Source organism: Sapajus apella, unplaced genomic scaffold, assembly GCF_009761245.1.
Source record: "Sapajus apella isolate SASKATOON/1434 unplaced genomic scaffold, GSC_monkey_1.0 scaffold10, whole genome shotgun sequence".
In the NCBI taxonomy this organism is placed as follows: Eukaryota; Metazoa; Chordata; class Mammalia; order Primates; family Cebidae; genus Sapajus; species Sapajus apella.
In genome coordinates, this window is record NW_022436950.1 from 3,907,171 (window position 1) to 3,918,738 (window position 11,568).

Sequence of the window (11,568 nt, forward strand, 5' to 3'; positions counted from 1 at the left end):
CCACATTTTCTATAACTTATAAATCAGGATCAGTCATGGCTTCAACAATTCAGATACTACCACACGTTTATTCACATATGTGATTGCTTTGATTTTTTTCTTCCTCAAAATAAATTATCCCACTTGTCTTTCCTCAAGGTTAGAGAGAAGTAAAAATGCTTAACAAACCAAGTAAACACTGGAAAGTCAAAATAATCATACTAATTTAACCAAAATGTGTTCATTCAAATTTATCATTTAGCATTGACATCTGGATGTATTTTTACAGAAGTATTTGTTACCAAAGGAAATCAAGAGTTCACAGTGTCACATTGGGCCCCTCCTTCCCTCATGTGGTGGGATTGGAAGCAGAGGTCGGGTGGGCTTGCCAATAACTGGGGGGTCTTCATGGGGAAGCCTGAAGAAGAGGTGCACTCTCGGGGCCCATGTGCTCTCAGCATAAACTCTTTCTATGGGAAACAGATCTCAGGCTTGAAGATGGCCTCATCCTAAAACATGACTATGTTTGAAGTAGAGCATGTTGCAGTCAGATACTACTTCACAGCTGACCAAAATCCAATCGGAATCAGCTCTGAAGAGTGAATCCTTAAAGACATTTATGCAGCCAACAAACATGGAAAAAAAAACTCACCATTACTGGTCATTAGAGAAATGAAAATGGAAACCACAAGGAGATACTGTCTCATGCCAGTTAGAATGGTGATTATTTAAAAGTCTGGAAATAACAGATGCTGGCTAGGCTGTGGAGAAATAGGAACACTTTACACTGCTGGTGGGAGCGTAAATTAGTTCAACCATTGTGGAAGACAGTGTGGCGATTCCTCAAGGACCTAGAACCAGAAATACCATTTGGCCCAGCAGTCCGAGGATACTCACGTGATAGTACCAAAGCCCAGTCCCCTCGCCTTGCCTGGACAACTCCAAGGATTCTCCCAGCTTCGGTTGTTCCCTGCTGGATCAGCTGACAGCTCTCTTGCAATTGCATCACAACTTAGCTTCTCCCTCCGCCTAGGGCTGCTTCCCTCCCTCCCTTCCTTCTGCATGGTGTTCCCAGTAGACCACCTACATGCATCTCCATCTGAGTGCTTACAGGGAACCCTATCTGGGAGACCACCTAGTGCCCTATTCTTCTGCCTATACCCCGGAAGTTTTAGCTTGTTCGGGAAAAAAATAAAAGCCCCTTGAATACAGTTAATTTTTAAAATCATACTCTTATTCTACATGATAATTTTGAAGAAGTGCCTAAGAATAAAGAGAATTGGAAGAATTCCAATTTTATTCTAAGAATCTCTTCCTCTAAATATGCACGAGGGAGTTTTATACTTGCAAATTAAAAATTCGCTGTTAGTGAAGCTTGTTCCATATAAATCTGTAATTACCAGCTACACAATCTGGTCTTTGTTGGGTGAAAGTATTTTATTAACTAGCTATTAAAGAGTCACTTAACGATGAACAGTTTTGAACAAAAAGCAAAGTTTGAGAACATCAGCATTTATGAAATGCTTGCAAATGAAGGGGGAAAGCCTTCAGAATCAGAAATGAAATTGTTCATGATAAATGTAGATCTGCATGGTGACAATGTGATTATTAAAAGAAGAAATGGTCAACTCTAGTAAAAATTGATATATTTAAGTTATGCTGCCACACTTCTTAGAGATCAGATTTATCTTTTCCAGAGACTTTTAAAAGTCTTACTCTGCTTTGGGAGGCTGAAGTAGGAGGATCACGAGGTCAGGAGACCAAGACCATTCTGGCCAACGTGGTGAAACCCCGTCTCTACTAAAAAATACAAAAATTAGCTGGGTATGGCAGTACGTGCCTGTAGTCCCAGCTACTGGGGATGCTGAGGCAGGAGAGTTACTTGAACCCAGGAGGCAGCGGCTGCAGTGAGCTGAGATCGTGCCACTGAACTCCAGCCTGGGGACGGATTGAAACTCCATCTCAAAAAAGAAGAAGAAAAAGAAAAAAGTGTCTTTCTTACTCTGGAATGAACCCTAGAGTACTTCAAACCATTCCTGAGACCAGTTATTCAAATAGTTTTGTGAGAATTGGCATTTTGACCTATAGCAAAAGGCATTGTAATCCCTCATGGCTAGAGGGCAAGGGAGGAGAGAGAGGAAAGTGGTCTGTGTAACTTGTCTGGATGCTGGCTTATCCCAGCCCTCAGCGGGCCCAGCTGCGTGATTGTTCTTTGAGTATTTTGATAAGACCACTCATCAATTGCCAGTTCTGTATGCATAATTGGAAAACTTGGAAAATATCTCACATTTAAAAATTGATAGGATTATCTGACTATTTCAACTAACCTCTTTAAATGGAAAATAGGTTATTTTCTAAATATTGCACAGGTAGAGAGCTAAAAGTTTTGCAAGTCCATTAGACAGTTACAAATTAACATAAATATGACAAAATGTATTATAAGCGCAAAAAAAGTCATGAGAACTGCTGAATGTTTCGGTTGAATTACGCAATGAATCAGTCTTTCCATGTGAATTTCCAACTTATTGCAGGGCTAGTGGAGTGAGAAAGAGCAGGATTGTCATGGTAGATTTCTGTAATTGTACACAAGACCATTTTTAAATAAAATATCTGTGATTAGTAATCTTGTATGTGTTTGAGCTTTTCATCAAGAAACTTGGTGAAACAGTTTAATGTTTAAAATATGAACATTTTCAGTTCCTTATTTGGATCCATCTGGAGCCCCTCCACACTGAGATGCTGAAAGACAGAAGAAAACAGAGCCGTCTGGGATGTTCATCTTCCATTTAGGGCTAGTGGAGGAGAATACACAAAAGCACAGTTGTCCTGCTCAGTAGCTCGCACCTGTAATCACAGCACTTTGGGAGGCTGGGGCAGGAGGATCACTTGAGGCCAGGAGTTGGCACCCAGCCTGGGCAACACAGTGAGACCCAGTCTGTACCAAAAAAAAAAAAAAAAAAGAGAAGCACAATAAATACATTCAAATACGAGGTTCTAAAAATTAGTCTTTCATTCACAGGCAAGGAAACAAACCTCTAGGTAAACTTCAGACCTTATACAAGTATTAGCTCAAAATGGGTCATGGACTTAACCATAAAACTCTGAATCCTTGAGATTAAAACGTAGGAAAAATATTTTCAGAATCTGGAGCTAGGCAAAGAGGTCTTAGACTGGACACCAAAAACAGCATCCATAAAAGGAAAAAAATATAAATTGGGCCTCATCAAAATCAAAAAACTTGCTCTGTGAAAGACCCAGTGAAGAGGATGAAAATAAAAACTACAGATGGGGAGATAATAACCTATCTATCTGACAAAGGATTAGCACCTAGAATATATACAGAGCTCTCAAAATTCAACAGGTAAAACAATAGTCTTTCTTCTGAGTCCTCGGTTTTAAATCCAACATTGTTGTGCATTGCAGTTAAGGAACGCTCTGTGGAAAGCACTCTAACAGGAGACAGTGCGGGTGCCAGGAGGACATTCTCTGCAAGCTGAAAGCAGTCCTGCAAAGGTGCTTTCAACACCAAAGCAACCGCCTTTGTCTCACAGTCATGTGGACCCCACGTTGGCTTTAGAAGCAAAAGTAACAGGAATGGAGCGCTATGCAATCATCCTTACAACTGCTTTCTCTGTTATTTTTCAAGCCACATGTTGGACCATTTGGAACGATTTAAAGTGGTATTGACCTGTCATAACATGATCATGAACGTTAATGAGTCTTCTCTAAATTCACTCCAGCCTCAAAATGATTTAACTTCGTGCTGCATTCTTCTGGAATGACCCTTGGACCTTTGTGCAGTGCAGTTCACATTGAAAGCTTTTGTTGATCTGCAGTGCCAGCAGACATAACTCTGACCACAGCTCCTCCTCCCCAATCCCTTGGCCCAAAGAAGTGCTCCAAATTGAACCACTAAGCCAACCACATTCTTATATTATTTGAGAACATTTCAAACCAAATTTTGCATGACTTTACAAAAATGGACAAGGGAATGTCATGCATTTCCAAAGGAAGTTATCAGGAGTAAGGGTGCCATCATGGAAATGTATGTCTGGAGCATCTTCTGTGTCCACTGAAATACAACAAGAGAAGAGGATGTAAAGAAGGGAGAGGTTGGCTTGTGAGCTGTAGAGGTAATAGAGTCCTTAGCCCAGGGAACAGGGACCCCATGGTTAAACACCCTGTAATTGTATGTAAACTTTTACGGAAAGAAGCACTCTCCTGGAGAAAAGGTGTGTCAGCTTTCTTCATGTTTTCAAGAGGCCCCTTTTGTAAAAAGCTCAAAGATCACTGCTTAGAGAAAGGGTGTATTTGGTTACACAGGCAAAGGGCCAACGGAGGCACTGTGGACTCAAAGGAGAGTGATGATCTTAGGCACCAGAGCGGCAGGGGAGGCTTCCTGGGGGATACAGAATATCAGGAGACCCTTTCAGGAGCCTGCACTCATAACCAAGCCTTTCCACTTCTCCCCATCTCCACGGCGACCACCTGACCAAGAGGCATCATTGCCTCTCAGGGGTGCAACTGCACCAGCCTCCCAGCCGATGCCCCCACCTCCTCTCCTGCCATTCCCCAGCCTATTCCCCTGCAGCAGCTAGAGTGACCCGAAACTCTGATTGGCTTCTCTGACAGCGCTTGGGACTCAAAAGCTATGCAACAGTTACTTTTGAAGACATGAATAAATGCTCAGATGAAGATCTGCCCTGGGATGAAAGGACTGGGTATAAAAAGATGAAACAGATGGAAGAGACATCACGAAAGATGCAAGAGATACCACAAAGGATGACTGGCCTGGCTGACGGGGTGTGGAAGAAACAGGAGGAGACCAAGGAGTTTAGGTGAACTGCAGGTGTCTTGAGTGGAATGGAGGGAAGACTGAGGACAGATGGACCAGGGATGGTTTAGAGCTATTGAGCCAAACCACTGTCTATGATTCAACAGCTGGAAGTTCAGGACAAACTCAGGAGAGATAAAGACTGGTGGTGTGGATCAGGATTTATCCTGACTCAGGAAACTCTAGTTGAAGGTGGAGCATGGATAAGGTGTAGGAAAATCAGTGTGAATGGAAGTTGGAGAATCTGGATTACAGCTTCATATTGGGGCAGGAGAAAGAGGTGAAACCAGCTGGGGGATGGGAACAGCATGGAAGGCAGGAAGAAGTCCAACACCATGAAGTTCTGTACAGCCCTCCATCTGGGAATTTCTGGAAGGATAAATGGAAGGTTTTCCTTTTTCCCCCTCAGTCCCTCTGCCATAAGAAGTGAAAACTGGCGGGGCGCAGTGGCTCAGGACTGTAATTCAGCCCTTTGGGAAGCCATGACAGAAGGATTACCTGAATCCAGAAGTTTGAAACCAGCCTGGGGAACATAGGGAGACTCCATCTCTACAAACAATTTTTATAAAATTATCCAGGCATGATGGCATGTGCCTGTGGTCCCAGCTACTCAGGCGGCTAAAGCAGGAGGATATCCTGAGCAAGGGAAGTCAAGGCTACAGTGAGCCATGATTGTACCACTGCACTCTAGCCTGGGCAACAGAGGGAGACATGTCTCAAAAAAAGGAAAAAAAAATTAGTCTCTACCAGCAGAATTTGATGTCGTGATGTCTCACAGGAAGTTCTCCCCTTCCAAACATGGGTCCCTGAGCTTCCTGCCTCAGAAGTGCACAGCAGGCATCATGAGAAGGCAAAGAGCTTCCCTAAGGATGACCCTTCCAAGCCAGTCCACCTCGCAGTCTTCCTGGGGTACAAGGCTGGCATGACCCACATCGTGCAAGAAGTCAACAGGCCAGGATTCGAGGTGAACAAGAAGGAGGTGGTGGAGGCTGTGACCGTTGTGGAGATGCCACCATTGTGGCTGTGGGCATTGTGGGCTAAGTGGAAACCCTGGAGGCCTCTGGACCTTCAAGAACATCTTCGATAAGCACATCAGTGATGAGCACAAAAAGCACCTTTTCATTTTTTTTTTTTTTTTTTTTTTTGAGATGGAGTTTCGCTCTTGTTACACAGGCTGGAGTGCAATGGCGTGATCTCGGCTCACCGCAACCTCCGCCTCCTGGGTTCAGGCAATTCTCCTGCCTTTTCTAAGAACTGGCATAAATCTAAGAAGAAGGCCTTTACCAAGTGCTGCAAGAAATGGCAGAAAGATGACAAGAAGAACCTGGAGCAGGACTTCAGCAGCATGAGGAAGCACTGCCAAGTCATCCGCGTCACTGCCCACACCCACATGCACCTGCTCCCTCCACACCAGAGGAAGGCCCTGCTGATGGAGATCCAGGTGAGCAAAGGCACTGTGGCCAAGAGGCTGGACTGCGCCTGGGAGACGCTACAGCAGCAGGCACCTGGGAACCAAGTGTTTGGGCAGAGTGAGATGATTGGCATCTTTGGGGTGACCAAGGGCAAAGACTACAAAGGGGCCACAAGCTGTTGGCACACCAAGAAGCTGCCCTGTAAGACCCACTGAGGCTTGCCCAAGGTGGCCTGGATTGGGGCATGGCATCCTACCTGTGTGGCCTTCTCTGTGGCACGTGCTGGGCAGAAAGGCTACCATCACTGCACTGAGACCAACAAGAAGATCCAACTGTAAGATCAGCCAGGGACACCTCATCAAGGAGACAAACTGACTCAGAACAATGCCTCCACTGACTGTAACCTGCCTGACAGGAGCATCAACTCTCTGGGTGGCTTTGTCCCCTGTGGTGAAGTGACCAGTGACTTTGTCATGCTGAAGGGCTGTGTGTCAGGAACCAAGAAGCGAAGACCTGTGCTCACCCTCCACCAGCCTTTGCAGGCAAGACCAATCGGCGGGCTCTGAAGAAGACTGACCTCAAGTTCACCGACACCACCTCCAAGTTTGGCGCTGGCTGCTTCCAGACCATGGAAGAGAAGAAGGTATTCATGGAACCACTCAAGAAAGACCACATTGCAAAAGAAGATGGAGCTGAATACCAGGAAGAGATTTTGCAGCTGGTGGGGTCTCAATAAAAGTTATTTTCCCCTGGAAAAAATTGAGGAGTTTAAACTAAGGATATGATAGAGGCACTCAGGAGGTTCTTTAAAGAGAGAGAGAGCCACAGGGGGGAAATGACAGAGCAGTGCTGAAGAGAAGGCTTGAGAAGAACGTGTGGTCAGGGTGGGCCAGAGAAACAAAACCAGTACGAGACAGACATATAAAAAACGCATACGGCCTGTACGTGCGCGTGTATACCCTCCGTGTCTCTATATTTATATGGAGAAAGATTCATTCATTATAAGGTATTGGTTCCTTCAGTTATGCAGCCTGAGAAGTCCCACCGTCTGCCATCTGCAAGAGGGGGTCCCAGGAGAGCTGGTGGTAGAGTTCACAGGCCAGAGAGCTGAGGGCCCATGGTTTAGATTCCAACCCTGAGGACTGGAGAGCTGGAGAGCCAGTAACCAGCTGGCAGCCTGCATGGCCCGTGTGAAAAATATGGTTTATTTCTTACTACCATACTCATGACCAAGAAGCTCTTTCCAACAAAAATTAACACAGATACCATCATCAAAGAAACTTGGAACAGACGCATTTAGGACACAGCTGTACATTTTTAGACTTTCCATTGTAGATTCTCTCCTATCTGTTGTATTTCTTTTTGTGGGGGAAAGAGTAGCACTCTGAAGCCCTAAAAGCTGTGAAGAATGTTGATTCCCTAGTGCCGATGGGAAGGCATGAGCAGAAAAGTAAAACCACGGCCTAAATGCAAGCTCAGAAACACGGGAGACGCTTGATCTGTTGTTCAAGTTTAATTGCATAAGGTCTCACATTATTTGGTGCCTATTAATTTTTAAATATAGTGGTCAGCCATTATAGTGTCTGGGTTGATTTTTACTTCTGAATCTAGAGAAAAGGGATTATTATTTCACTCTCAGATCAGTGGGAAATCATCAGCCTCTTCAAAATCGCTCTCCCCCACTCCAGGATACAGACCCGGAGGGAAGAAGCAGGTAATCTAAAAGCTGCTGAGTGATCCCTTTGACATTTGAACTTGTACGTTAACAGATGTATGCCAAAATGTATACCCTCATTTCAAAAAATCTAACAGCTGCAGCCCTATTTGAATTTTTCCACGGTCCTATCAGCGTGAGATGTCAGCTGTCCCTCAACAGCCTACTTCAGATGCACATACTTGCCAATAGAAAATTTTCAACAGAACCTCCATGCATTTAGTCGCCCTTTAAGCCAGGCAGGAAATTATAGCAATAGTGAACATCTGGGGAGGGCAGGAGGAGGACGCGCGGTTTATCTCGGACTTCCCTCCTCATTTCACAAAGACAAATACAGAGGATAAAATATTTGACCACAAAGCCTCTTCTGGAAACATTTGCATTTGCATCTCCGCATCTCTCAGTACGTCTCATTGACTGTCAGTAGGAAACTCCAGAGACCTGCATGCAGCGTTTATCTGTGCTGTGTACGGGACAGTGTTCACATAGCAGCTGGAAACTTACTAAAAACGGTCCGTTTCCACAAACCAGCTTTTTAAATATGCACCAGTCCCCCTTATTCTCAATTTCACTTTTCGCAGTTCCAGTTACCCACAGTCAAGTGTGAACCATCAATAGCACATGGAAAATTCCTCGGTTTTGAACTGCGCACCATTCTCCACAGTGTTAATGAAGTCTTGCACCACACTGTCCCATCCCACCATGGACATGAATCATCCCTTTGTCCAGCACGTTCATGCTGTATACGCTACCTGCCTGTTTCCACGCAGGAAAAAGTATAGTGTATGTATCGTTTGGTACTATCCAAGGCTTCCGGTGTGCACTGGGGGTCTTGGAATGTATCCTCCTTGGAGAAAGGGGGACTATTATCACCTAAATCAAATCATGAGGCCTCCATAAGTTTATTTTTACTTAACAACTGGTTTGTCCTGAATGATTTATAACTGATTGGGCCATGAAGAGAAAACAGGAAGCCGATGAGAAAGCAACGAGCTGCTCTAAAGGAAGCTTTGTGTGTGGTTGAGCATCTTAGCAGTACCCAGAGACTGGGCACGTGAACTGTCGCTGCTGCTGATTGTAATGTTTGAGGAGCCCCAGAAGACTGGAGTCATAGAAATGGCTCAGTTTGCAAAAAAGAAAGTTGGATGCTACCAACCATGGATCATGGCATGCTGCTGGTGTGGCCAAGCAGAGAAGGCAGATACCACAGTGACTCAGCTCTGAGGTCGGTCTGCACATGAGAACACACTTCTGCTCCCTGTTAGAAGGAGACTCCCAATGTCCACACACCTTGGAAAAGAAGAGATTCTGGCATTCTCATTTAATTGAACACAATTGGTCTAGGGTAGCTGGGGCATTGGATTTTTTTTTCTTTTTTCTTTCTTTTTTTTTTTTTTTTTTTTTTTTTAGCTTTCCATTGGGTTAAGTTAATAGATCAAATCTTTTCATGTTTTGGTCAGCCAGCAGCCTCGGAAGCAAGGGAGATGGAAATGAATGAACGCTCCCCTCCAGCAGCATGAAGTCACGCAGGCAGCCAAATGTAAGAAACTGGCGTTTGTTAGGTGCCATGGTCTGAATTTTTGTGTCCCCCTAGCTTCAAAATTCATACGTTGAAAGCTAATCACCAGTGTGACCGTGTTAGGAGGTGGGGCCCCAGAGGGTGATTCGGTCATGAGGGCCGAGCCCTTGTGATTGAGATTAGTGCCTTTGTGAAAGAGACCCCAGAGAGCCACATCACCCCTTCCACCAAGTGAAGACATGGCTGGAACATGCAGTCTCTGAGGCAGAGAGCAGCCCCACCAGACACAAAATCTGTGGGGACATTGATCTAGGACTTGCCAGTCTCCAGAACCTGAGAAATACATTTCTTTTGTTTATGAGCCACTTAGTTTATAATATTTTCTTATAGCAGCCTGAGCTGATCAAGCCATTAGGAATGAATGCCTAAAACCCATGAGTATAATTTCAAGGCAGGAGAAACCTGTCTACCTGGTATACAGATAGGAGGGCTTTGTCCACTCTGGACTCATGGTGTGACGGGAATATCCAGACAGCAGCATAACCGCAGGCCACATTCACACACTGCAAAGGCCAAGGAGGTCACCGGCCATGGCTCCACCCACGACATTAAACCAGCACCATTGCTTAACCGGGAGCCTGGGCAGCTAGAACAGTCCACAGGATGGCCAGGAGGGGGAACAATCTGGAAATCTCGTTTGAGCGATGGTGATAGGAGTCAGGAAGGCTTCATCTGGAGCAGACTCGGGGCATGAAGAGGGTGCAGACTCCCTGACCTCCAGGAATTGGAAGGACAACTTCATTGAATCTGTGGCCTTCAGTCTAGCTGCCTGGGGTTGTTTTCAGAAAAAACGACTCCCAATGTCTACATACCTTGGAAGAGATTCTCACTTAGCTGAACGTGATTGGTCTAGGACAGAGCTGGGGCATTGGATTTTGTTCTCTCCCTCTCCATTGGGTGATGTCGAAAGAGTTGTCTGACAGTGGAGTGGGCCACCCCCGCTGTAGAGGAAGACAGCGTCAGAACACGGGTCATGGCTGGCCCGCCGCACCTCGGGAAGTGGGCCGGAGTGTGAAGGGCCCGCCACAGTGGCGGGATGGTGTCTGGGAAGGCAACTCCTGGTGTCTGTTCAGGGAAACGTGTGTGACAGTTACAGGGAAGCCCTGGACCCAGGAACCACCTAGTAAAAGGCATCAAAGGAAGAGGGGCCATGGCATGGTGTAGTCGGGGCCCCAAGGCGCGGTGAAGGAGGACTGGGGGACAGGAAGACTCAAGGATCTCAGAGGCAGGACCCGTGCAGCTCTAGCACCTAGCAAGCCCCACCCTTAGTAGCTGCTACGAAAAGGTTCACAGTCAACAGGTGGGCTCACGCACCTTCATTTGTAAAAATCGAGATAAGGCCACAAAGTTAGGAAACGAACAGAAAAGCAAACAAAATAAAGTTCAGCCCCACCAACTAAAGAAATACACATTTTTTAAAATACCATGTTATACCTATTCACCCAGCAAAACTTTTAAGTCATAAATTCTGATTCTGCTATAACAGATGGACATCACATATGCATCTCCTCGCCACCCCCAGACCCCCCTATTCCAGCCAGAGTGATGTGACATGGGGCCAATCCCTTCACGCCAGGCTTCTGGGGAGCTGCTCTGCTCACAAACCAACTCCAAGCTCCCTGAAAGTCAGCACAGCTTAGGGTCCTTTCAAGGGCTGTCCTCTTTCTCTGTCTCTCTGTCTCTGTCTCCCTGTCTCTCTCCCCGCCACCGCACTTCTCTTCTTTCCCTCTGTCTCTCCCCACACTCCAGCCTCATTTCTGTCTTCCCAGCCCCACATGGTCCCCACGGCTGCTGAGCCTCCTTCGGTTGTCTCTGTGAGTCACAGCCCCACCCCATCTGGACTCCACGCATGCTGTTCCTCCTGCTGGAACACTGTTCCGCACCTCAGTCTCCCTTCCTGGATCCCTTCCCCCATCCCCCTCACCCTCCTCCTAATCCATCCCTACGAGCACAACCTCACCAGTGTAGGGGCTCCCAGAGACCAAACATAGAACAATCTGGGTATCCAAAACAAAAATGGCAAAAATACACAATAACATTGACAAAAAAA

At 45.8% G+C, this 11,568-nt stretch overlaps 1 protein-coding gene and 1 pseudogene across 1 annotated transcript in view; both read left to right on the forward strand.

Annotated features, from left to right (window-relative positions):
* The window catches only part of IQCA1 (IQ motif containing with AAA domain 1), a 170,849-nt gene that overhangs the window by 86,869 nt on the left and 72,412 nt on the right, over positions 1 to 11,568 (forward strand). The window lies entirely within an intron of this gene.
* On the forward strand, positions 5,515 to 10,907 carry LOC116551605 (annotated as a pseudogene).